Source organism: Eulemur rufifrons, chromosome 4 (genome assembly GCF_041146395.1).
Source record: "Eulemur rufifrons isolate Redbay chromosome 4, OSU_ERuf_1, whole genome shotgun sequence".
Lineage (NCBI taxonomy): Eukaryota > Metazoa > Chordata > Mammalia > Primates > Lemuridae > Eulemur > Eulemur rufifrons.
In genome coordinates, this window is record NC_090986.1 from 84,727,813 (window position 1) to 84,754,986 (window position 27,174).

General features: G+C 38.2%; 1 long non-coding RNA gene across 7 annotated transcripts in view; it reads left to right on the plus strand.

Annotated features, from left to right (window-relative positions):
- LOC138383028 (uncharacterized) overlaps window positions 1–27,174 on the plus strand; it is a 201,926-nt gene that overhangs the window by 166,004 nt on the left and 8,748 nt on the right. For 2 of the 7 annotated variants that reach the window (XR_011233491.1, XR_011233492.1), the window contains exons 3-4: window positions 11,530–11,608; window positions 26,266–26,342. The exons of 3 other annotated variants lie outside the window; for them this stretch is intronic. This is a non-coding gene — a long non-coding RNA (uncharacterized lncRNA). The remainder of the gene's footprint in view (window positions 1–11,529; window positions 11,609–26,265; window positions 26,343–27,174) is intronic. 2 more of the 7 variants (XR_011233493.1, XR_011233495.1) reach the window with 1 other exon arrangement.

Sequence of the window (27,174 nt, forward strand, 5' to 3'; positions counted from 1 at the left end):
AAAAGTTTCATTCCAGTGAGTTTTTAGCGTCCTCTTTTTACATTTATTTTGTTTTTGTAAACTGTTCTAAAGAAGCTTAGAAACTAGTCACACAGTAAGTGGCAGAACTCACGTTTGAAGTCCTTTCTGATTTTTCAGAGTCAGTAGCTTGGGAAGTGCCATAAAGTGGCAGAAAGAATATGGACTTTGGAGTTAGACACACCTCAGTTTGATCCCTAACTCTGGCACATATTTGCTGCATGGCAAGTTCTTACCCTGGGTGATTTTTATTTTCCTTTTTATTTAAGTGAGGGTAATAGTCTGATTGTCCCCACTGATAATTAAATAACCTCAATCCTTTCTATAAAAATAGGACGACTTCTGCATTCTTAGCATTTACTGATGAACAGTAAGTTAATTTTTGTATCACTGGGAAAGACAACAGTGCAGTCTAAGAGAATTCTTTATCCCTAACAGTGTATTTAATGTATGATTTCAGAATTTGGCTTTCTTCTTCCAGTTAGGCACATCTCTTCCTTTGCTTCTGTATTTTTCTTTTTTATTTCTTCATTCCAAGGCCAGAAATATTCTTGAAATACTCAGCCAACACTGAAGTGATGGTCATGATCGTTACCGGTATCCATGGTAATCTTAGTTGTAGTGGATCTCATTCTCTCTGGAAGTGACTGTTCTAGTAATGGATATGAGAGACAGTTTTGGCTGATGGGAGATAAAAGAGAACTCTGCAAGAGGCTTCTGGGGAAGGTTTTCTTGCATTTGAGAAAAGGAAGAAAAAAGATGGTCCCTCTTCTGTCCAGGGCTGGTTTTAGCTGGATGTGACATCTGGGACTGCTGTAGCCGTTTTTCTAGTAGCTCGAAGGCGATGCCTCCATGACGGAGGGCAGCACCAACAGGATTGCAGAAAAGTAGAACTGGAGCCCCGTTTACTGTGCCTACAGCCACCCTACCTGAATTGCTTTATTGTTTAAGTCGTTTTGCCTTGAGATTTTCTGTTATTTGCTATAGAAATCATCCACATTCATTTGATTTCTTCCTTTTCTGATTACCCAAAGCCCTATCTTTTAGTGTCTCAGGCATTTCTACTTCAATATGTTTTATGCTGTTCAGGAATGTTTGAAGTCAAAGGCTATGTTTATATCCCTATCGTGTCTGACATTAGTGTGCTCTTCTTAGTGAATTCCTAAGTACATATTTGTTGAACTGAATTATTTGAATGGTGGAGTATTTGAAAAACCAGTCCACGGAATTGAATAGAGATTTTCTTCTAATTCACGTCCTTTTCTTTAACCACACTACTTCCCTCTAGGATTATTAGTGAAGTTTGACTTTTTATTTAAGATGACTAGTGTGTAATATATGTTCAGGTGGTTAGTTCTACTCTAAAACATATTGCTTGGATTTTGCCTTTTGTTTTTGTGCAACTTTACCATCAGAACCAGAATACTTGTACATGTTTGAGTATTGGCTTTTAGTCTAACAAATGCAATTTTGCTTTCTTCTCCATTATAAAATCTGAGAATAAACTTTGTGTTTTCTGTGCTAATTGTAAGAATGAGGGATGTGAACATTAGGAAACATAGCTCAGGAATGATTTGTGTTTGGCTTTGGAGTGCACATTCACAGTAAGATTCCCTAAAGTGCGCATCCCCCACTGTGTTCCTAGGACCCGTGTTTTGGGCGGGGCAAAAGAAGAGGTGTGGTGGTGAGTATGGTAAGAGGGGTCTTGAGCCATAGGATGGATTATCTAGTTGCTTATATTTTAAGGCTGTATGAAGCAAACCACTTCTTTTTTTTCTTTCTTTCTTTCTTTTTTGCCAAAGTCAAGATATTCCTGTACTCTTCTATCTTTTAAGTTGTTATTATAATCTCAAAAAAGTATGGGGTAAGGACCTCTTTTTCTTCTTGAAAATCTATGATGTTGCTTTCAGTGATGTTAACAAGAACAATCATGAACTTGTGGTTTTGATTTTACCAGGTAATCTAGTAGTACATTTTGAATCCTTCAAAAAGTGATTTACATTAAGGGAAAATTTTAATTTTTTTTTTCTTGATAGATTGTGATGAAAATCTGGGAGAGTAATTTTTAAGAAGATAGGGAAAGTTACATGATGTGCTTTACCTATCAGTTTAAATGCAGTAATATCATTGTTTAGTAATATAAGAAATTTAAATCACTAAGGTCAACTTTAATGTGCTTTGTTTCATATAAGTTTTGATGGATTTGTAGGAATGGATCATGTGTCTTACCTAAACCAATCATAGCAGGCATGTGACTTAAGCCTGATGAGTCAGAATGAATCTTAGGACATTTGCTAGGAATGCTGGGATGAAGGCACTTTTTTTCTGAATTTCAACCTGAAAACGTAGTCACTGAACTCCTGGCAGTTATCTTCTGACCATCAAAGGAAATCTAGTTGAATAAGAAGTCAACACTGAAGGAACAGAGTGGAGAAAAACCATGCCCTGGTCACCTCAGTTGAGCTGCCAGCTCAAGCCTTCCGTGAAGGTGCTGTGCCTTTACACTGTCAGTTATACGAGTCAGTAAACACCTTGTTTAATCCAATTTGCTTTGGATTTTTCTCTTACATGTATGTGAAAATGTCCTGATACATCCTTCTCATCACTCATTAAATACCTTTATAGTAAGAGCTCAAGTAACTCACTAAATCTTTTTTTTTTTTTTTTTTTTTTTGAGACAGAGTCTCACTTTGTTGCCCGGGCTAGAGTGAGTGCCGTGGCATCAGCCCAGCTCACAGCAACCTCAAACTCCTGGGCTTAAGCAATCCTCCTGCCTCAGCCTCCCTAGTAGCTGGGACTACAGGCATGTGCCACGATGCCCGGCTAATTTTTTCTATATATATTTTTAGTTGGCCAGATAATTTCTTTCTATTTTTAGTAGAGATGGGGTCTCGCTCTTGCTCAGGCTGGTCTCAAACTCCTGACCTTCAGCGATTCACCCACCTCGGCCTCCCAGAGTGCTGGGATTACAGGCATGAGTCACCACGCCCAGCCAACTCACTAAATCTTGAATTGTGAATTAGGCAAGTAAGCCTGTAATACAGTTATGCCGGGTAGCAGATAATGCAATCTACTCACTGATTTTGTTTTCAGTTCCAAATACAAGGACTAAGGTGGTAAACAAATATTTAGTCCACGCCATTGGAAATGGAGTTTGTTGTTAACTCGACGAGAGTGAGGTTATGTGAACAGTCTTACTGTGAATGTATTCTTATTAACGGAAGTTAGGGTTCTAGAAAAAAGGAGCGTGTGTTCATCTACAGTGATTGGCCCTTTGGCAGGGACTCCTGCTGAACGCTTGGCACCTCTAGAACCATAAAATAAACAATTATTGGCAACTTGGAATCTGGCTGACTTAAAAAAGTAAATACAATAAGTCAGTATTAATTATTTTTTCATAAGGAGAGTTTATAAAGGTGCAGGACCACAATCACCTATTCAAAATCTTGGGGCCCACGTGTGTTTTTAAATTGCAGAACTTTTTATATTTTAGAAAGTTTAATTTGGTAGACATCCCTCATTATCTGTGAGAAATTGGTTCCAGGACCACAGGTGCTCAAGTTCCTTATATAAAATAGCATTGTAATTACATATAACTTACACACATCCTCCCATATACTTTAAATCGTTACTTCTGATACCCATTATGATGCCTGTATATCACTTTATTCATGTGACAAATTCAAGGTTTCCTTTTTGGAACTTTGTGGAATTTTTTCCCCCTGAGATGTTTTCTATCCATGCTTGGTTGAATCCCTGGATGCAGAACCCCTGGATCCTGAGGGTGGACTGTACATACTGTGTATTTAATGTGACTTCTCTGCTGTGGTTTTGATGTGATTCGTCCCTGCCAAAAAAGTTAGTGAGGCAGTGTTGGGAGGTGGGGCCTGGTGGCAGGTGTTTGGTCAGGGAGGTGGATCCCTCCTGAGGAGACTAATGCCCTCCCTAGGGAGCATGTTCTCTCCCTTGTGGGAAGAAATGGATCAGTTCCCCGAGAGTGGGTGCTGTAAAGTGAGGGTCCTCTCCTGTGTGGTCCCCCTTCACACCTGCCTGCTTGCCTTTCCGTTTCTCCACGTGCTAGTGCAGCTGAGGCCTTTACCGGCAGCCGAGCTGGTGCTGGTGCCATGCTTTTGGTCTTTATAGCCACCAGAATTGTGGGCCAAATAAACTTCCTTGATTTATAAATTCCCCAGCCTCAAGTATTCTGTTATAACAACACGAACAGGTAAGACAATCTTTTTTTTAAGGAATGGACAGGTGGCTTTTTTTTTCTTTCCTAATAATACAGATAATAATATCTTAACATTAGTTGAACTACTAAATAAATGCCAGGCTCTGTGTAAAGTACTTTTCTGTATTATCTTAACTTACCTGTTTAATAAACTGTATTCATTTATATACTTGAGAAAATTTAGAGAGGTTAAGTGACTTTATCAAGGTTCATTCAGCTAGGAGATAGGAGAATTGAGGTTGTAACCTAGAGCGTTTGGCTCTGAGGTCTGTGCCCTTAACCGCTGTTGAGACTGTGGATTGTGCTGTGCTGCTCAGGGCCGGTGCGGAAGGCGTCATGTCTTGCCCACTGGGTTACTGTTCTTTTCAGCAGGGACTTTCTTGAGGACATGGTGAGAGAGGAAGGGAAGGGGGAAGAAGGGACTGTCTTGAAATCTTACTGTACGGGGAAAAAGAAAGAAAAATTTTAAAATGCACTTTTAACCCATCACATATGACAGCTACATGATGGGCTAAAAAAATTGAAACAAATCTCTGATGCCACATTTTCTAAAATAAAATTCTATCAGTGTTGTCTGTCAGAAACATGGCAAGGGTAATCGCAGCCCAGTGTCCACTCCCAGGTTCAGTGTGGGCACATCCATGAGTATTTTCTGAAACTTGATTCCTGGGATTGGGATTCTAGGGGTAAGGATGATGGCACCTTAGTCTTTTAAACTTTAATTATGAAGTTCTGGTCTGTAATCTTAGGACTATTCACTGAACTCATGAAATCTTTAGAATTATAATATTTTTTAAGTCTGCCCATTTGAGCAGGAAATATTTGTTATTTTCTTCATTTTTATTTCTTTAATTGGTATTGAGATTTAACATTTTTGATGTATTTTTTTTTTTTACCTGTTTTCATTTTTCCTTCAGGATTTTAAAAGATTTTAAGTGGTCTTCACAAATCTATTATTCTTTTGAAAGAGAGATGTAGAAAATTAAAAGGAATGGACTCTGGAGCCAGATTGTTTATTGCATTGGCTAGAACTTCTAGAACATTGTGATTATAAGGAGCATCTTGTCTTGTTCAATAATTAATGCTTCTGATGTTCCATTAAATGCTTACATTTTTGGAATGTTTATAATATTTTGACACAGAGCATTTTTTTCTTTTTTAAGATGCACCTATGTCCTAGAAACGATTAAGCATTATGTCTGCCTTTGAGTGTGCTTTATAAATGTGAAAGAGATCGGTTTGCTGGTTAAGACTTATTAAAATCAGAAGTATATGTTGAATATTGTCAATTCAATTTTGACATCTGTATAGGCCAGATTTTAAAGTGTGTATAAAATGATCTTAAAAAGTGTTTAATTGTCACTGTGTTGCAGTTGCTACAAACTAAAAATAAAGTTACTTTTGTTAAACTGCACTGTAGTTAATCTCTGGTCATCTACAAATATTTTGCTTCTATGGTAGTTTCAAGAATATAGTGCTTATTTTATTTTTGTGCTTTTAAAAATATAGTTTTATAATATGTTAACTTATATTTAATTTATGTATGTTTTATTAAAATATCTATGTGGTCCTAATATGTAGGAGCTCAGTGAATATTTGTTGAATAAGTTAATTTTTGTAATTATCTGATTAGTGAGTTATCTTGATAGCTTATTTTTTCACTGGTGATAGGAAAAGAATATAGCAATTTTTTTTTTTTTTTTTTTTTTTTTGAGACAGAGTCTCACTCTGTTGCCCGGGCTAGAGTGAGTGCCGTGGCATCAGCCTAGCTCACAGCAACCTCAAACTCCTGGGCTTAAGCGATCCTCCTGTCTCAGCCTCCCGAGTAGCTGGGACTACAGGCATGCGCCACCATGCCCGGCTAATTTTTTGTATATATATATTTTAGTTGTCCATATAATTTCTTTCTATTTTTAGTAGAGACGGGGTCTCGCTCTTGCTCAGGCTGGTCTCGAACTCCTGACCTCGAGCGATCCACCCGCCTCGGCCTCCCAGAGTGCTAGGATTACAGGCGTGAGCCACCGCGCCCGGCCAGAATATAGCAATTTTAGAGATGGAAAAAACTCAGAAAATATTTATGCAGTATTAACAGTTTTAGTTTCCTGGTTTTGTGGTCATATGGCTGACTTCTGATCCTGATTTCCCCTTCTGACTTCATAGCGTCTCGCTATGCGTACCAGTCTACTAGAAGCAATATGTTGGATTTAGGTATTGAGCCCCCCATCCCCCACAGAGACAAAAGGAATAATCTGTTCACCAAATGTGAGAGAATGTACACATTGTAGAAATTGAAATTTTTTAAAACCCAGAAATACAATGGGATATTTTTTCACACATCAGCCTTAATGGCTCTGAGTTTCTCCCTTTCTAAATGTTAATATCTATAAAGAAGGAGTTTGGGAAACTTTCAGGGAATAGAATAATTGGTATTAGCTCTTCAGTTTTGGGAATTTGATCCAATGTGAAAATCTTCATCTATAGCTAGAAAAAAATGTATATAAATATATATATTTTTAAGAGACAAGGTCTTGCTCTGTCATCCAGGCTGGAGTATAGTGGTACAATCATAACACACTGTAACTTTGAACTCCTGGGTTCAAGCGATCCTCCAATCTCAGCCTTCCAAGTAGCTAGGACTACAGGCATGCACTACCATTCCCAAGTAATTTTTAAATTTTTTGTGGACATGAGGTCTCACTATTTAGCCCAGGCTGGTCTCAAAGCAGTCTTCCTGTCTTGGCTTCCCAAAGTGCTGGGATTATAGGCATGAGCCACTATGTCTGGCCTATAGATAGAAAATATTTTAAAGTCTGATACTAGTTTAGGGAATGGAAACTGATACTAAATTTCCAGTTTTTTAGTTGATGGTCCAGTTTAGAGGTAGCTGGAAATAATTGCCATCTAAGGGGATATGCTTATGTAAATAGAGTTGGTGACCTTAATTAATTAGCTGGCCATTGTTAGGGTGAGTGCTTTTCGTACACTAAAGCTCTGCCTGTCACTTCTACAAGCCTTTTTGGGGCAACACATGGTAGCTCACACCTGTAATTTTAGCACTTTGGGAGGTGGAGGTGGGAAGATCGCTTGAGCCCAGGAGTTTGAGAACAGCCTGGACAACAGCAAGACCCTGTTTCTTTAAAAAAAAAAAAAAATAGCTGGGATCATGGCGCATGCCTATAGTCCCAGCTGAGCTAAGAGGATTGCTTGAACCCAGGAGTTTGAGACTGCAGTGAGCTATGATTGTGCCACTGCAGTCCAGCCTGGGCAACAGAGCAAAACCCTGTCTCTTAAAAAAAGAAAAGCCTTTATTTTTTTTTCCTTGTGAGACAGAGTCTCACTCTGTTGCCCGGGCTAGAGTGCCATGATGTCAGCCTCGCTCACAGCAACCTCAGACTCCTGGGCTCAAGCAATCCTTCTGCCTCAGCAGGGGGTCTCAAAATGCATTTTGAGAAACAGCCCTGCGCGTCCAACTGCAGAACAGTGGTGGTGCCTGACAAGGGGCGAGGGAAGCCACTGCACACAGTGCAGGCCACACCTAGCAGCGGGCTGCAGCCTGACAGTGCTATGTATCAGTGCAAAGTTATCCTTGTTAGGGAGATCAGTAGTTCTTCCCAGTGGCAGAAACTGCACTCCAAACCACTTTCTATGGCCCTAGGGTAGAGGACAACTGCAGCTGAAGTAAGAGGTTCAGAATTCCATTCTATACAGGAACTTAAAACTCAGTGATTTATTATAGGTTTAAGAGAACCAGAATGACATGAGACCCTGGGTGTGGGGAGGAAAAATTAACACTGTGACTTGAAAAGATCATTCTCCCACCTTCCACTCCTAATTCGCTTTAAAAAATCAGCATTTCAGGTAAATATACTAAGTTGCATAAAATTAAAACCTGTGTGACTAAGTAAGTCCCAGCTGAAAGGAATGGGCTCAGAAAGGCTTTTCTAGGCTGGGCGCTGTGGCTCACAGCTATAATCCTAGCACTCTGGGAGGCCAAGGCAGGTGGATCACTCAAGGTTGGCGTTCGAGACCAGCCTGAGCAAGAGCGAGACCCCCGTCTCTATTAAAAATAGAGAGAAATTATCTGGCCAACTAAAAATATATAGAAAAAAATTAGCCGGGCATGTTGGTGCATGCCTGTAGTCCCAGCAACTCGGGAGGCTGAGGCAGAAGGATTGCTTGAGCCCAGGAGTCTGAGGTTGCTGCAAGCGAGGCTGACATCACGGCACTCTAGCCCGGTTCATACTCATCTGATGTATCCTTTCTTAAATATGTCTCTTGTAGGGACTATATTGCTTTATGATTTTTTAACCCACCATAAAATCTTTGGCCTAATTTCTTTTTAAATTGGCAAGTTCAACTTGTTTACATTATTTTAATTCTTTTTTTTTTTTTTTTTTTTGAGACAGGGTCCTGCTCTGTCTCCCAGGCTAGAGTGCCGTGGCATCATCATAGCCCACAGCAACCTCCAACTCCTGGGCTCAAGTGGTCCTCTTGCCACAGGCTCTGGAGTAGCTGGCACTATAGATTCCTGCCACCTTGCCCAGCTAATTTTTCTATTTTTTGTAGAGATGGGGTCTCGTTCTAGCTCAAGCTGGTCGTGAACTCCTGGCCTGAAATGATCCTCCTGCCTTGGCCCCTGTTGTAATTACTCTAATTGGGCTTACTTTTGGTCCTTTCCCCCTTTCCTCCTTTCATTGCATAGATTGAGTATTTTTTCTATTATTGTTCTTATGCTGGTTGTCCTTTAGACCCATTCCTGTTTATTTCTGCATATTGGTTACACTTAAAGTAGCTTTTTCTTCCCCCACATATGACAGATACTCTGGCGCACTCTTATGTTCTCTGGGTGTGTGTCCTGACTCCCCGTCCCCAGTGACTGTATTGCTAGTATTTTAGGTCAGAGTTTTGTTCGATATCAAGGCATTTGACTACTTTTACTTTGTCTCTCCCTTTTTCTTTTTCTTTTCAATATTCCTCCAAGATTGTGCTTAGTGGGCTTTATATGACATTCTGAGGCTTTGTGGTTTTTTTTTTTTTTTTTTTTTTTGACAGAGTCTCACTCTGTTGCCCAGGCTAGAGTGAGTGCCGTGGCGTCAGCCTAGCTCACAGCAACCTCAAACTCCTGGGCTCAAGCGATCCTCCTGTCTCAGCCTCCCAAATAACTGGGACTACAGGCATGCACCACTATGCCCGGCTAATTTTTTTTTTTCTATATATATTTTTAGCTGTCCATATAATTTCTTTCTATTTTTAGTAGAGATGGGGTCTCCCTCTTGCTCAGGCTGGTCTCGAACTCCTGAGCTCAAACGATCCGCCCACCTCGGCCTCCCAGAGTGCTAGGATTACAGGCGTGAGCCACCGCGCCCGGCCTAGGCTTTGTGTTCTTGAGAATATTTTTGCCTAACATATTGGAATGATATTTTGTCTGGATGGAAAATTCTAAATGTAAAGTTCTTTTAATTCAAGACTTTTAAAATAGAGGTAACAATCCTTTACCTGGAATTCCAAAATCAAAAAAAGATCTGAAAACCAAAGGACTTCTTGTAACTCATTTGGCAACAAAACCCAACAAGCTGACATGAGGCTATTTTTGGCTCATTTGGCAGAAGAACCCAACCTGAACTGACATGAGGGTATTTATGGCTTTTATTCAGCTCATTTAGTGTGAGTATTTACAGATTTTGCTTCAAAATATTAATGAGTTCAATTATGGGTTAGTGCCTTAGACACTGCTCTGGATGCTACATAATATATGATATATACCATATTACTTTTGTAAAATCTGAAAAGTTCTTGTCTTAGTCTGTTTTGTCTGTCTGTAACAGAATACCACAGACTGGGTAGTTTATGATGAATCAGAAGTTTATTGGCTGACAGTTCTGGAGGATAGGAAGTCCAAGAGCGAGAGGCTGGTATCTCACTGGGGCAGCAGGGAGAGAGAAAGGGCAGTCGGGGAACTCACCCCTTTGCAATGGACCCTTCCTGATGGACGCACTCTCAGTGCAGGGCCAGCATGAATCCGTCCGTGAGGACTGATCCTTAGTCCCAATACTGTTGCATTGGATATTGAGTTTCCAACACATGCTTTTTGGAGGATACATTCAAGCTATAGCAATTTTAAATTCTGAAAAAACCCTTGCCTCAAGAAGTATGGATTGTGAATTTGGGTTACTCCATCTTGTATCCAGTGTTACCTACTGCGATATATATTAATCTTATTCTTTTGCTTTGGCATTGGTCTATTCTTTTCTTTCAGTGTTTTCGAATTTTTTCTTTGGTGAACTTAAATTTTCTAGGAATAGTTTCCTCTGTTATTTGGCTCTTTAAGCCCTTATAATATTGACTTCTTTTATCTTTAATTCTGGGAAAGTTACCCTCATTATTTCTTGAAATGTTTTATTTCTTCCCTCCTTCTGAAACTCCGATTATCTGGATATTGTCTCTTTTTCATGCTCAATATTTCTACTTGATTCTTTTTCGTTGTTTCTTGTTTTGGTTTCATAGTGCTTACATCTCTCATTGACTTCTTAGGGGTGTATTCTTAGATCCTCCATTCCAATAATTCTACTTCAGATGGCATAAATTGTTTAGTGTGTTGTCTTTCTTTTACAGTAGTTTTATGCTCCAGATGTATCAGTTTGCCTATGTCCTTGGGGGCGGTATTAGTTACTTACTCTAATGTCTATTGGAATTTGTGTCAGTCCAGGTGAGTTTAAGGAGAGGAAGGGCCTGAGTCTCAGGTCAGCCAGCCGCCTGGCCCCGCTGAAGTGCTGTTGAGTCTCCTCTCGGCTGATGCTGCATCAGGCAACTTCTGATGAGGGTTTGCTTCTTGCACTCTCAGAATGAGTAATATCGGGAAGAGGCAGTGTCCTTAGATCATAACTCCCTCTCGGCTGCGCACCCCTGGCCCTTGCTGTGGGAGCCCTAGTGGGGGCAGGAAGGGTGAGCGCCGAGGGTGCTGTACCTGTTTCCACAGCTTTCCCCCACAGCGCTTCTGTGTTTTCTGCATTATATCTTGCTGCCAAAGACATCTAGGCTGTTGCTGCTAATGTCTGTGGAGAAGGGACAATCAAGGAGGGGCAAGGGCAGAATTCAAAAAAGCTTTTAGCTAATCTGTCTTTTAACTCCTACCTCTGCTGCCTTTTGCTTATGGTCACCAGTTTCCTCTCAGATAAGTTCAGTACAGCTTCTGGTATCTCCAGCAGTTTCTGTTTGTTTTTGTTGCTGCTGCTGTTACTGTTCTGGAATCTGGATTTACTTCTATGGTTTTTCCTTCCCAGGGTTGATTCTGTTGGGACAGAAGCCCATGACAGTTTGCAATCTTGGTAGGAATTGGATGACCTCATTTGGGCCAATAAGGTTAGTTACACAAAGATTTCCTCAAAAACATGAAAATCTTTAGTTAAAAGTGTAAACAAACTAAATGAAAATAATCATGTACGGGTTCCTGTTATCTATTGCCATGTAACAAACTATCTTAGAACTTAGTGGTTTTAACGAGCAATTCTTTTATTAATAATTTACCTCTCATTTTTGAAGGTCAGGAATTTGAGCAGGTATTGGTACTTCTTCTTTTATTTATTTATTTATTTATTTTTGAGACAGAGTCTCACTCTGTTGCCCGGGCTAGAGTGCTGTGGCATCAACCTAGCTCACAGCAACCTCAGACTCCTGGGCTCAAGCAATCCTCCTGCCTCACCTCCTGAGTATACGAGACTGCAGGCATGCACCACCATGCCCGGCTAATTTTTCTATTTTTTTCTAGAGACAGGGTTCCACTCATGCTCAGGCTGGTCTTGAACTTCTGACCGCAAGCAATCCTCTTGCCTTAGCCTTCCAAAGTGCTAGGTTTATAGGCATGAGCCACAGCGCCCAGTCTCATATTCTTTTAGTAAAGTTGTAAAATTTTATTATGTAAGTTTGCATATTTCTTGTTAGATTTGTTCTAGGTATTTTATGGATTTATTTTTTCTATTTGAAGTCCTATTGTTATATTTTCCTAACTGATTAATATATAGGAACCTAATAATTTTTATATGCTAATTTTTTTTTTTTTTTTTTGAGACAGAGTCTCACTCTGTTGCCCAGGCTAGAGTGAGTGCCGTGGCGTCAGCCTAGCTCACAGCAACCTCAAACTCCTGGGCTCAAGTGATCCTCCTGTCTCAGCCTCCTGAGTAGCTGGGACTACAGGCATGCACCACCATGCCCGGCTAATTTTTTCTATATATATATTTTAGCTGTCCATATAATTTCTTTTATATTTTTTAGTAGAGATGGGGTCTTGCTCTTGCTCAGGCTGGTCTCGAACTCCTGAGCTCAAACGATCCGCCCACCTCGGCCTCCCAGAGTGCTAGGATTACAGGTGTGAGCCACCGCACCCGGCCTATATGCTAATTTTTAATCCAAACACCATACTGAACACTTGAATCAGTTTTTAAAATTTTATTTTTGTTATTATCATTTTCTTTTTTGTGATGGGATTTTGCTATGTTGCCCAGGCTGGTCTTCAAACACCTGGATGCAGGTGATCCTCCGTCCTCAGCCTCCCTAGTAGCTGGGACTACAGGCATGCACTGCTGGGCCTGGTTTTCAGTTAGTTTGATAGTTGAAATGCTTATTGTCTTCCAAATATCTCCACATAGTGGCATTTTTTAGTTGTTTTCGGATATTTAAACTGTTTATCCTTTTGGAATCTTAACTGAATTAACTAAGACCTCTAGTATAATGTTGAATAGTGCTAGTGTTGGCTGAATATCCCTGCTTATCCTGACTTTTTATAATCGACCATGTTATCAAAGATTACATTTTCAACAGCGTTTTAAAAGATTGTGGAACACTTGAGTCCTATTGCCATATTAAGTATGCCTTGTAATTTTTTGTTGAACATGATGATATACTGGGTAAAATGAGCCATGGTAAATAGGCATTTACTGTGAGGTTTTATGTTTATCTGGTTGGGTTTAGGCCGTTTTACTATTTACTTTTACTATTTACTATTTACTAGCTTTAGGTGTTGGAGGATAAAGTTTCCTCTTGTGCCCTTATGCTTGTCCTCTCTTGTCTTTGAGTTTGAGACTAATAAGGTGCTTGTTTCTTTTGTCATCCTGTTATGTGGGAGCCCTGTAGGTGTGTGACAAGGTGTGGGGGGAGGGGAGACATTAGATAGTGCTGTGGTTAGTTCTCAGGTTTTCAGTGAGTCTGTGCCCCTGGCTGTGACCTACACAAAAGTGCTTCTCAGTTTTGTTTTGTTTCTACCCCCAAGTGAGACAAAAAGGCTGGAGCAGACTGGAATGGGATATTTATTTCCCCTCCCCCAACTTGGTTAGTTTTTGGTGAAACCTGGTTGGTTAGGCTCCGGTGAAGTTTCTCTCCAGGGCCAGCCTTACTAGGAGAACAGAATGCTCTGGTGTGTTGCACCATGGCTGCCTTCCCCTCCCTTTGCTGAGGCACAGGAGACTTTCTCTGACCTTCACTGTGGGAACCTGGTAGGACAGTTCCTGGAGGTGAAACCCACAGACGTGTGGGGGCCTGCCTAAGACCAGGCACCCCTGGCATCCTTAACTCTTAAACTTGTCTACGCTGAGCCTCCAGCTAGTCGTAAATTACAGTTTAGATTTTCCTGTCCTGGTACTGGGTCCTGCAGAGTTTCTGCTTGTGGGTTTCTGTTCTGGCTGAGTTGTGGTTCTCTGTGTCTGCCTGCCTGTCTCTCTCATTTGGGGAGCAGCAGTTTTCTGTGTACCCTCATTTCTCCAGTGGATCTGAGATGTTGGGTTTTCCATTTGTTCAGCCTTTTTCTTGTTCTGTGGATGGGAATGATGACTTCTAAGCTCCTTACAGATCAGAAACCAGAAGTCAGATTGCCATATTTTTTCAAGATTGATTGATTGCTTGCCAGTATTCACATTATAATAAAGTGACTTCTATTCAGGCATGTTATAAATGTATACTTATCAATAGCTAAAGTAGAAAGGCACAGATTAGAAATTTAAGTAACAGGAACATGAAGCCTTAGAGTTGCAAGAATGAAACATCAGAAATACATTTTCTGCTGAGGATTTGCAACTTGGTTTTTTTTTTTTTGCATACAATATTTAACATGTCAGCATTGTGTTGTTTAATAAATACATGTTTATGTGAAATATTCCACAGAAACTCCATGGTCATCTGATTTCTTAACCTTTTGGCCTGCAGGGCCTGTGGTCATCATAGTGGAATAATAGCTTGCTTGTTGGCATCAGGAAACAGATTTAAAGAAAGCATTAATAATTTTATGTCTCTTTACATTCTGCAAAAAAATCCTTAATGTTCTACTGGACTGTAGCAAGACTGCCTTATCTGAAAGCTGCTTGGTCATCTCTGAAATTATCTTTTCTAAAGTATTTATTGAAATAAAGTGCTGCGTGCCAATTCTCCCACTTGTTCTTTTATCACCCCTGCTCTTGCACATTCCATGTGTGAAAAAGGAACAACCCGATATTGGGAAGAAAATAGAACGCATTTTTCTCAGTAGTAGCATAAGAATCATTTTTCTCTTCCTACTCCTTCATTTTAACACAGTACAATACAGAGTATAATAAGGTCCCAATGTTTTGAGCCGTGGTAATCTGAAACTTTTTAACTGACTGTAAGTGCTGGAGTTGCTGTTGCCAGATACAGCAAAGGTTATGGATTTTAAATTGGGTGGTTGCTGCCTTGCAATTTAGTTTGAAACAAAAGAGAAAGATCTGTTAGCTGTTTACAGAACTGTAGTGGATTCTTTACCCACTTACTGTTGTGCATCACAGTGCCGGTGAACTTGTAAGGTGAGCTTAAAAGCAATGAACACTGATTTACAGGGGAAAAAATGCCACTTTTCTGTTTATATTATCTGCCTTCCCATCTAATGTTTCCCCACATGGCACTGATATTTTGTGATACTGTTTGTCTCTGAAATGTATCATTTTAGACACATATGCAGTTACCATACATTTGTACAATTAGTAACACTCTGGTATTTCTATAATGAGCCAGGTACTGATGAAATAATAATAAAACAGACATCATTTCTCCCCTCGTGGCGCTCACTCTAGTGGAGAAGATGTTTACTGTACAAATGTGTATGTGATATCAGGGGATGATAACTGCTCTGTGGGAAAAGAAGATAGAGAATGACAAAAGCATCCATGTGACCAAAACGTCTGTACCCCTGTAGTATTCTGAAATGAAATGAAAACAAGGAAGATAGAGAATGTGGGAGAGATGGAGATGTTAATTTAAATAAGGTGTTCAGGGAAGGCATCAGTGAGGTGAAACACAGGCAAGGGTTTAAGGGCATCAGCCACAAAGCTCCGGAGGGCGGAGCATTTTCATCAGGGATTAGGAAGTGCCAAGCTGTGTGTGGGAGAGGAACACTGAAGAAGGCAGAGTGGCTGCGAGCCGCGGGGCCAGGGGTGGGAGTGAGGCCAGAGAGGTGACCAAAGGCAGTTCATGTTTGGCCTTCCAGGTCATGGAACGTCTTTGGTTTTTATTCTTTTTATCATTGAATGGTTTTGACTAAAAATGAAGTGGAAGGACATGCACATTTTCTAGTGGTTGGCTCACCATGCGTCCGACTGAGAACCAGCACTGACTGGCCACGCTGTCCCCTCTGGCCACGCGAGCCACCTTGCTCCTTCCGCACACTCCCCCTGGGACCCCTCAGCTGTCTGGAATGGAGCGTAGAGCACGTTCTGCAATAAGGTTGTTTATTCTTGGTGGCGGCTTTTGTTTCTGCCATTTATTGTTCTGCTGTACAGTTTTAACCTATAATAACGGGGTGTGCAAATGTGTGCTGGTGCCGGTGGAGGACCTGCCCTGGTGAAGCAAAGGAAGAGCACTGTGCTTACTGTGTGGACAGCTTGAGTTTTCTTCAGGGGAAGTGACTGAGGAAACGGAGGGGGACAGATCAGTAGAGAGCTGGGTTGCTGTAAGACCATTAGACATTCTGGAAACATCAGAGCCACTAGTGCAGCCCGAGGGGATTAACCAACAATTCTATGACAGGTGGCCAGAGACACTCTAACTGGGGCCGTTCCCTGATTTCAGGGATTTGTGTAAAGCAGAGGAGCGACTGGTCAGTGCGCTGTGTCTCTGTAGCGCTGTGCTGAAGGTGCCCCGGACGGTGCAGGCTCGCTCAGCACCTCCACTTTCGGGAACCACGTTCCACACCCTAAGTGAGGCGTGAGTGTAATAGAAATGTCTTTTTTCTTTTTCTGAAAACACAAATGTGCATGTTCTTGATTTGTTTAATTTCACACAAAACCACATTCTATAACCAGTCATCTCAAAACAAATAAATGAGTTCACTTAATAAAAATAGAAAATTATCAGTTGGGAAATGAAAAAGAACCGTACTTTCTAGAAAGGCATCTTAGAGGACCGATTGAAATGTTTTACCTGTACTGTTAAACCTAGAAGTTCCAAAGGCCATTTAATATACTGGAACTGTCTCTGCTGCCTTAGGAGTGGCCACCGTGTTTTGTTGCAGACAGTCCCTTTGGGGTGTAGCAGATGGTATTCCTTGTGGATTACACCTCTGCAGCTCCTTTAATATAACTGTGAAGAAAGTTCAAATTTGGCCATATGTACTTGAAAACAAACTAGAAAGTCTCTTGGCAAAGCAGTGGAGCAGGCAGGTTTTGGTGTGCCCACCCTGTTGTTTGTGTCCTTAACCAGCTCGGAGCTGTCCGTTGGTGATCTAATGTCCACAGCATTCAGTGTGAGTTCAATATGGGGAAGGGGGTAAGAAGTTAGTAGAAAGCCTTTTATTTTTTGAAATCATAATGTCTTTGTAGGTTTGTAAGTGTCAGGGGAAATTTTGCTTTAATGCTTTTCTTCAATTGATCTTTATTCAGTTCAGATTGGAGTTTTTAAACTACATACCTCAAAATGAAGCAAGTCTTTTGTTTGTTTGTTTTGTTTTGAGACAATCTCACTCTGCTGCCTGGACTAGAGTGCCGTGGTGTCAGCCTAGCTCACAGCAACCTCCAACTCCTGGACTCACGGGATCCTCCTGCCTCAGTCTCTCGGGTAGCTGGGACTACAGACATGTGCCACCATGCCCGGCTAATTTTTTCTATTTTTAGTTGTTTGGCTAATTTATTTCTATTTTTAGTAGAGATGGGATCTTGCTCTTGCTCAGGCTGGTCTCGAACTCCTGAGCTCAAGCAGTCCTCCCGCCTGGGCCTCCCAGAGTGCTAGGATTACAGGAGTGAGCCACTGCACCCAGCCAAAGCGAGTCATTTCTTAGCAAACATGAGGTTGTTGCAATTTTTAGTTACTTAAAATGTGACATCAGATAAAGTAATCAATAATATTTAAAAGGAAAGATTTAATTCCTTTTGAAACTTTTATACAAAAAAAATAAAACTTATGTAATGATGCACACCAATAAACAGGTATAAGCCACCTCCCAACACAGATGTCCTAGTGATGGACAGTTTAGTTTCTAGTTTTTAGTTTTTTCTGTTACAAACTATGCTGTAAATTCTTGTACCTATATCTTAGTACCCCCCTGACTTTTAGTATCCTTGTTTCTCTAACATATATCTAGAAGTAGAATTCTCAGTTGTGAGGTGTGGGCATGACCAATTGTACAAGATAGTGCCACATGATTTTCCAAAGTGATAATTGCTCCCATGTCACTGTGTGTAAGTTCCACTTTCACATCTTCATCAATGCTTGATTTTTTTTCCGACATTTAAATTTTTGCTAATCTGATGGGTAAAATGGGATTTCATGGACTTGTTCTTTTCTGATTGCTAAGAGGTTAGGCATTTCTTTATGTGCTTAATTGCTTGGTATGGTTTCTTCTGTGAAAAACATGCTTGTTCATGTCTTTTGCACATTTTTCTGTTTTTTCTTAAGCCTCCCTTTATGTTCTGAAAACAAATTCTTTGTTGGTTATATGTGTTAAAACATACTTAACTAACATCTTCTTGGCGTATGTTTTTGTGTTTAAGAATGTTTTCTTACACTCGGTAATAAAGATTTCATCCAGATTTACTTGTAAAAGTTGAAAAAATCTTGCCTTTTACACAGAAGCCTGGAATTGATTTTTGAAGAAGGGATTTAATTGCATTTATTTTCTATATGGAGAACCCTCTGTTCCACAACTACTTACTGAGTAGTCTTTCCTTTCACCACTGGTGTGCAGTATAGAATAGTGTATCAGGCTCCCATACATGATGCGTTCGATTATAGATTGTATTAGCCCACTGGTTCAGCATCGTGCCAACTCCACAGTGTCTTCTGAAGTTTGCTTTATAGTGTCCTGATACCTGGGAGGGCAGGTCCCTTTCTTTTTCTTCTTCTTTTGTAATGTTTTGGCCATTCTTAAAATTTATATGGCCACTCTGTATAAATATTTATACAGAATATAAATATTATTTATATTTATATATTATATTTACATGGAATGGCCATGTAAATTTTCAAATTAGTTTATTAAGTTTTCCAAAAGCCCTGTTGGACTTTGGATTAGACTTGCACTAAATCTATAGATGTGAGTATTCCTATTTATGAAGCTAGTGTATGTCTTCATTGTTTAGTTATTTCCATAAAGGCTTTTAAAAAACTTTGTGCTAATGAAAACTTTTAAACATATTCAAAAGTAGACAGTAGTATGATGAGCCCCGTGTATCCATCTCTCAGCTTCAACAATTTCAATTCTTATCTTTACTTTATTCTATCCACTCTCTTCCTTTCCTCTATAATTTTGAAGGCAAATCTGAGGCATATCAGTTTATCCATAATTATTTCAATATGTATCCCTAAAAAAAGACTTAACCACAATATCATTATGATATAAAAAATTGATAATTTAAAAGGGTTTATTTACACATAAATGTACATATAATTATGAAACAAATGTATTGTGAAGCAAATATTACTCAAGGTAAGAAATAGGACATTGTCAGCACCCCAGAAGCCTCCTGTGTCCTTTCCAATTACATACGTTCCTGTTCCAACATCTGGTGGAACTGCTACCCTGATTTTTATGGTACTTCCTTCCTTCCATGATTTTTACCATCTATATATGTATCCCTAAACAATACAATTTAGCTTGCCTATTTTGACTTTAAATGGAGTCATAACTGGAGGCGATCCTTCGTGTTTTCTTCTTTAATTCAATATTTTATTTATTTATAAGATTGATCCATATTCATGTAGGCAGCTAAATTTCATGTTCATTTTTCTTTATTGTCTTGTTGTATGGCTGTACCATAATAGATTTATCCATTATAGTTTTTTTATAATCTAGGTTGATACCCAATGCGACCATTAAGAACATTGCTCTTTTATGCATTTGTGTGTGTGTAGCCTGGTGAACATGTGCATGAGTTTCCCTAGGGCTGTGCCCCCACAACCAGGTGGCAGAATAGCGACCCCTGCCACCCAATCTGTGGGAAAAATTGTCTTCCATTAAACTTGGGAACTGGGGGGCTGCATGGCAAGAGATGAGCGACTTCATCATCTGTGTTTACAGCCATTCCTCATGGCTCCCCACACTCCCCCTCTGAAAAATTATCTTCCATGAACCCGGTCTCTGGTGCAAAAAAGGGTTGGGGACCCCTGCTCTAGGGTATATACCTAGGAGTGAAATTATTGGCTCTAAAGTCTAAAGAGCTCACCTTAACCATGCAAGAGCAAATTGTTTCAAAGTTGATGTTATTCTTTTACATTCTCACCAGCAGTTTGAGTGTTCCATTATTTTGTATCTTCAGACTTTAAAACCTTTAGCAATTGGGGAAGAATGTAGTCGTGCTTCTTTAAGTTTAGCCTTGTATTGTCTTACATTTTAATATGAGAGTGAACAGGCTGGTCTGGAGGTAGTCAGTTATCTCGATTGTTCATAGTCAGTTATAGACTGAACGCCTTGTTCTGCTCTTTCCCGTCTTCTCACTACTGCACTTGTCTTAAAAAAAAAAAAAAAAAAGAAAAAGAAAAGAAAAACCAAAAGAGAGAGTGAACAGTAAGCCTGACTTTTTTGACTAATACCTTGTGAACCTCAAGATTATACACATAAATTAGAGATTTCTTAAACTAAAATTCTCCAGTTGAAGTCTTCCACACTTTTGTTCAAATTCCATTTATATTATAACATAAAATCAGTTCTTTCAAGGTATAGAAAAAGGCACATTTAGATAAATTGAAGCAGATTAATTTAAGACATTATATACTATAACATCTTTTGTTTTTATGTTTATTTTCCAGTATGGTTAGGCATGAATCTAATTTGGCACATTCTCCTTATTCTGTTCCTAGTAACTCTTGTAGAAATAACATAGTAGCCACCAGGCATCTTTGTCACTCTATAATCATTATTACAGCTTAATTTTTTAAAAGATGAAAAATAAAAATGGAAGTTCTCGGTGGCTCACGCCTATAATCCTAGCACTCTGAGAGGCTGAGGTGGGCAGATTGTTTGAGTTCAGGAGTTGGAGACCAGCCTTAGTAAGAGCCAGACCCCATCTCTACTAAAAATAGAAAGAAATTATATGGACAGCTAAAATATATATATATATATATATATATATATATATATATATAAAATTAGCCAGGCATGGTGGCACATGCCTGTAGTCCCAGCTACTTGGGAGGCTCAGGCAGGAGGATCGCTCGAGCCCAGGAGTTTGAGGTTGCTGTGAGCTAGGCTGATGCCAGGGCACTCTAACCCAGGCAACAGAGTGAGACTCTGTCTAAAAAAAAAGGAAAAAGGAAGTTCTAGTATTTTCCTGTAACTTCCCAGTAGATCATTTTGATCCTCCCTCAGGCGAGCATATCCCACATTGCAAACCGTCGATGACAGAAGTCAGAAGTTTAGAGCGCCCAGCCCCAAATCTTTAATTTTATGGCTTAAGAAAATTATAATTTTTAGAGACTCCAACATCCTTCTTTTCACTCAACTAGCTTACTTTATAGCTTACTTTAATTAGGAGGAACATAATGGTGTATTTAAGCCTAATAAAACAGATATCAGCAATATATGTTGAGTAGGGTAAGCATATAGTTTATCACCAAATCACTAGACTTTTGAGGATGAAAGAGAGTAATAGTAATGTTAATCATTCACCACAGCAATAGGTATAAATCTGGACTGTCCAGGGCAAATCCATGATATATGGCCACCATCACGTTGCATGAGTGTAGTTAAAACTAATATCTTGCACCTTCATGTCATGGGGTAGAATAAAGTAATGTTCCATTTATTTTAGGTAGAGCAAAGTTTTAATTTCTCCTTTGTTGAAATGAGGAAAATAGTTTTTAAATGCCTCTCATAAATTTTCTCATTCTGTCTTGTTCCACCAAGGAGATCTTGGTCAGATGACAATCAGAAAAGATGGTTTAATCTATATAAGAACACCCTGCAAATTATAAAGTGTTATAGTAACATAAGTTACATTCCATTATCAAGCCAGGAGGCAATGCAATAGGAAAGCTGAAGTTTATTTCTGCTTTTCTGACTTTGGTCTTAACTTTAAGGTTTCATTCTTTGAGTGGTCTTAGGTAATCCCCCAAGATGGATTCCCAAGTCCAAAGTGAAATACTTGATTAATATATGTTCCTTTCTACTAACATGAATGATAAAAAGTAAATTGTTTTAACAAATTGTTCTATCGTTAAATTCATTTTTTAAAAAACTCAGTTATCCACAAAGAATTAACAGATTCATAACTAGATTTTCATGTACTTAAATTTCTTACATATTAATACTTTGCTTAAACAATTTATACATTTAGTACTATATTATAATTCTTAAGGGCTTTATTTTCATTGCAATGGTACCAACGGTATAACCTGCATATTTAGGAAGAATAAATTATTTTTAAAAGTACAAGATGTAGGTGTAACAATTTTTATAATCATACTTTTGGCTATAAAACAATATCTATTTTAAGTTGGGATTACACATTTTAGTCCCTGTCTCATTAAATTAACTAGTTATGCATGAAAGCCAGTATAGTGTAGTATAGTATTTCTAAATTTCAGCTATTCATGTACCATATTCACAATTTACCATAGCCCTATGTTACCTGTAATGTTATTCTGTATTTTTCTTTAAATGATTCTCCTTTTCACAAAAATTTAAGTGTGAAGAATAGTTCACTCTTACATATAAGAAAGAAATATTACTTCCCATAAATAAAAGATATGCATAAGCATACACTAAATTAAATACATAACTGTTAAAGGTTAATGTTATTAATATTTATATATACCTCCCAAAGTTATCACAAGTACTTCTAGTGTGTATCTGCCACACTTTCCAAAATACTAGTGTTAGCACATAGTAACTATACACAGACTGGATTCAAATCCTAATTCTTGTTAACTGTGACTTGGCGCAATGAGTTTCTTAGATTCAGTTTTCTCATCTGTGAAGTCAGGTTGATGGTTTTACTCTCATAGCCTTCATTATTGTACGGGCTAAACAATGCCAGTGAAGAGTGCCTGTCACATAGTAAGAGCGCAAAAATTGCTAGTCCTTATTATTGTTTTTATTATCTTAATCCTCAGATATCTTTGTTTTCTGACAGTAGTCATCCTAAACAAAATACGTCACCCAAGAAAGACGGTTTAAAAAATGGTGATATAAATGTAGACTTTGATCAACTGAAAGTTGATGATAAAAGTTAGTATAAAAATATATTATCTTTCATAGTTGCCAGAAAACAGTCAAGGTTTAAAATATCTCCAGTTTTTATTCATTAAGTCAAAATAAATATTTTTAATTGACTACAATGGCATCATTCTGATTGTGAATGTTAAGTATGTTCTTATTTTTGCTTGACTTGTCTTTAAAGTCACCAAATATATCTGATAATGCTGAATAATAATATGGACTTTTATTCTTCTGCTTCATGTTTCCAATTTGAAAACTTTCTTTCTTGTGTCTAATTGTATCTCTGTAAATTGTGTACATTTTTTTAGTTTTCTCCTCTATGAAAAGAGATTATGGTCATTCCGAAAGATCACTAATTTTAATGATATAAAGAGCTGCAGCACTAGTTAGTCCTTTTAAAGAAGTTTTCTCTTATTCTGTATATAAAGATAATGTCTTTTTTCCAATAAATAACAATTGAAAAATCAGAATAGTAACAGTTTTAATAAACTGAGAATCAATATTAATTAAAGGAAACTAGGAAGCTGATCACTCAAACTGAAAAGAATTTCTTATTTCGGGACTGCTGAAATCCCTTCTCACAGAAGCTTTATGCTTGGTTCTCTTATTTTGCTTAATATTCATCTTTAGATTTGTATATAAAACAAGTAATTATAGTGATTCATCATGCTTTTTAGATAACTTTTCAGAGGGTTAAACATTGTAGGTAATTCATAGCTCATTGTTTTCAATTTATGAGACTGTAGAAATTACCAAGAAATAAGTGAAGACTGGTTTGATGCTAAAGAAAACCTGACAGGATTTGACTTCTCAGGAAGGAAAGAAAATCAAATAGAACAAGATAGATGGAATCTGAAGTTTACACTAGGTTGGTTTAACAATTTACTGAGGAATCCTAACCTATTTGTAAAATAATATTTACCTGCTTCTGGGTTGTGTTGGGTGCCTGAGCTGTTTTAATATTTTATTCCTGTTTGCGGCTTTTCTTTATACAAAACGAGAAATTGGCCAGTTGGAGGTCAACTTTTTAAAGAACAGAAAATTGCTAAAAGCTTAAACCCAAGATTTAGTTAGCAAGTAGATAAGCTGCATTCTTTTCCACTGAGCCCTAACTGGACACTTTCCAGGTGTGGTTACCTGGGGAACAAAACCAACTTCTCAGCTTTCCTCAGATAACCAGTACTAATCTATCAAATCGGTATTAGTGATGGAAACTATTTACTTTCCCTCACTTTAATAATTTCATCTATTTCAGGAGTATTTTCATCTTTAGATAGTCCTTAAATGCTTATAATAGTTAGAATAATCACAGGCACTAGAGAAAATTCTATCATTTCTTGTGATAGTTATGCTACCTCTCTTTATTTTTATCTGTATGTTTCTGTGGGTTTTTTAATTTTCCATATTAGCGATGGTTTTATTTTTTTCTGCTTGTATAAATAATGGCTTATTAAGATTTTTAAATAAAATATGAAAATATAAGAAAATTAAAATTACCTGAAGTTTCTCCAACCTTCACTAACCACTATGAATATTTTAGTGAGCATTTCAATGCATTTCTTTATGCATATATTAATACATATACACAACTTAAAATATTATATCATCTGATTTAATTGTAACTTTTTTTCTTTCCTTGCATTATTTTCCACCATATCACTTGTCACAATACTGTGTGTTTTGCTTACTTGATACTTGATTGATTACTTGGTTCACTGTCTTCCCACCCTTACATACTAGCTCAGCAAGATCAGGGATTTTGTTCACTGCCAAGTACAGCGTGCAGCCCATGGGGTATCCAGTAGATATTTTGTATCGAATTAGTGAAGGGTTAGGTGATGGGTGTAATGTATACCTTCTGACTCCTTTGCTGTACTATATCTCTTTACTTCTTTTTCACTGCAATATAAAAATGTAAAGTTAGGTAGTTTCACTGTTTTCTCTGTAGAATACATTTATAATCCAAAGAGATTAACAAATTAAATGAAGTAAGTTAATGAAGAAGGTTAGGTATTGATTACCTAAAGATGAAAGACTCTGTCTGAATTCTAGCACCAATACTTAACAGATTTGTGACCTAAACTCCTATGACCTCAGTATCATCATCTGTAAAATGTAAATAATATTAATAATAGCTCCCTCACGGGGTGGTTGGGAGAATCATGTGAGGTGATGTGTATATAAAGTGCTTAGCATGTTGCCTGGAGCAGAGCATTCAATAAGTGCTAGGCTACTCTTGTTACTATTATTACTTAATGAACACAATAAAATTTACAAATCTCCCATTAGTATTTAAAAATTATTAAAACATAAGTAAAAGTACTCATGGATTCATTCAACAATATTTGTGTACTCCCTCTGTGCCAGGTATAGGATTTGCTAGTAATTCAAGTCTCAATTTAGTGAATCTTTGATTTCAGACCAGGTTCCCTTCACATTATTGACTATGAGATGACAGTCTAAGAATTTTGAATTTTTTTGTCAAGCAAGAAAAAAAATTATCTATAATCCTAGTATTTGTGGTTTCCAAAATCATGCTGTCTAACTCAAGTAATTTGTCTGTTTTTTTCTTATGTGCTCTTAACATTATCACAAGCTATATAATACCTGCTGTTGACATTTGTCTGATTGAAAGGTTTTCTTGGTACGTTATTTCCCAAACAAAGGAATGTATGTAAAGAAGTCTCTGAAACCACTAGCTCTAGCCAGCACTAACACTAAGGAGTTAAGATCCTGTGTACATCCAGTGTTCTCATAGCACTTCTCTCAACCAGGGGCAAATGACAGACTTTTTTAGTCGTGATGTACAGTCAGCCCATGGGTTCTGTATTCAAGGATTCAACAAACTTTCTTGTCATTATTTCCTAAACAATGCAGCATAACAACTATTTACATAGAATTTACATTGTATTAGGTATTGTGAGTAATCTAGAGGTAATTTAAGGTATATAGGAGGATGTGTTTGGATTATATGCAAATACTGTGCCATTTTATATAAGGGATTTGAGCATCCTCAGATCTTGGTATCCACAGGGAGTCCTAGAACCAGTCCCCCAGGGATACCAAAGGACAGCTGTAACTGATTACTCCGTTTAGATGTAATTTATTCATTTGAGCTATGAGAGACTTAATATCAACTAATCCATACCCATTTATTTTTCAAGATGATATGATTAAGGCCCAGAAATCTTAACATTGTACTCCAGGCTTTTGGTCTTCAGTCTGGTCATGCTGATATTTGTTGATAACTTTTTGATAAGCTTTGTGATAGTAAAAAGAAACCATGAAATATTTAGCAAGTTTTCATTTTCTCTTAAACATCTCAATACAATGATGATCATTTCTGTGGTATATTCTGTTTTTCTACAAGCAGAAATGTATGCTGAACCCTTTCGAAGAGATAAAGGTTATTTGGTACATGTTGGTGGTCTCTGCCCTTCAGTATCTGAGGTATGCCAAGATTTCTTTTTGAACTTCATATTATTTCTCTTTTTTTAGGCTGATTGAAGGTCTCATTTCCAGAAATACCTAGTTTCTGAAATTTCAATTTATGATTCTTCTACTAACTACAGGTGTGTTTCCCAAATTCAGTCCGATGTGCATTACTGTGTGCCCACTGCTCACTAGAGGTTCTGTACCAGACATCAGCCACAGTGGGGATAAAGTCAAAGGCCATTCCCACAGGAGGGTCCCAGGCTAGTATAGGGGGCGGTGCAGACAAATAGTTGCAGTCATTATAGACAAATAGCTGCAGTCATTGGTTCGTGCTGTTCTTAATCAGATCTTTCTTGGATTATACTTTGTAGCTTGTTACTAGTGGTATGTAGCAGACTGACTGACTTCCGTGTACTTTATCTTGTTATGCACTGTTTCACAGGGAATGTAGAGAGCCTTAGTTAAGGAGAATGGGCTCCAGAAAGAGATAACTTTGGCTCAATTCCCAGGTCTGTCAGCAACTTGATGAATAAATTTGGGCAATTTACTTGACCTTTTTGTACCTCAGCCTCCTGTTTGTCTATAAAGTGAGGTCGATAGTACTGTCATAGCATTGTTTGAAACTACTATGAGTTAAGTTTGTAAAGAACTAGGAGTAAAGCCTGGCACATAGTAGATGCTCAGAAAATTGTATTCTATTATTTCTGAGTTTAATTACTTTTTAGATGACACTTTTATACTTTAGGTAGATAGCTACATCATCTACATATAATCTCTTCCAATCTGTATGTTGCTACTTTCTATTTTGTGACATTGTCAGATCATTCAAATCACAGTGGTGATGGAA